This window comes from Eurypyga helias, unplaced genomic scaffold (genome assembly GCF_000690775.1).
Source record: "Eurypyga helias isolate BGI_N326 unplaced genomic scaffold, ASM69077v1 scaffold18341, whole genome shotgun sequence".
Classification (NCBI taxonomy): domain Eukaryota; kingdom Metazoa; phylum Chordata; class Aves; order Eurypygiformes; family Eurypygidae; genus Eurypyga; species Eurypyga helias.
The window spans coordinates 1-1,030 of NW_010232932.1; positions in this window are offsets into that span (position 1 = coordinate 1).

Genomic DNA, 1,030 nt, shown 5'->3' on the forward strand with positions numbered 1-1,030 from the left:
CAGCCTCTCCCAACTTACATTCATGGCCAGCATTACTCCCTCCTAGGTGCAGAATCCAGCAGATGGACTTGCTAAATTTCACCCCACTGATGACAGCCCCATGCTCCAACCTATCTAGATCCCTCGGCAAGGCCTCTTGTCCCTCAAGAGAGTCAACAGCATCTCCCAGTTCGGTATCATTAGCAAACTTGCTAATGGTGCATTCAACTCCAGTATCCAGATTGTTGATAAATATATTCAACAGAACCGGCCCTAGAATTGGGGCCTGAGGAACACCGCTGGTGACCGGTTGCCAGCCAGATGTGGCCCCACGCACTACAAGGCTTTGAGCTCTGCCCTACAGCCAGTTCTTCACCCACCGCACCGCGAACCCACGCATCTCACAGTTGGACAACTTGTCCAGAGGATGCTGTGAGGGACAGCATCAAAAGCCTTACTAAGATCCAGGAAACTACATCCACTGCCCTCCCTTCATCCACGAGGCTGGTGACCTTATCACAGAAAGATATCAAATTAGTTAAATAGGTCTTTCCCTTTGTGAACCCATGTTGACTGTGCCTCATGACTGCATTATTCTTTAAATGCCTCTCAATGGTACTCAGAATAGTCTCCATAACTTTTCCAGGAACAATGTTGCAACTATTTCTGATAACAGCCTGAAGTTCTGCTTTCAATATACTGATGGGTTGAAAACCAAACACAGAGAAGTTCAGACTGCTAAAGATAGAAAACAGATGTCAAAAGAAAGCAAATAAAGGTCTATGAAACTAATAAATAAAAAGAGGTCTTCAGAAATAAGCAAAAATCCTCAACCAAACCAAATCAAACAGATCAGTGAAGGTATGAAAAAGGAAGTTCTTTAGCTTTACTGCCTGAAAAACAAGTGGCATTTGTATTTTATGGTGTGTAACACACTGGAGTTCCTTAAACATTTTGTAAGACATCAGTTCAAAATAAATCCAGCCAGAAAGCAAAAGCTTGCAGAGCAGTATTTTGAAACAGGATACCCACTAAAATAGACTTAGGGAAA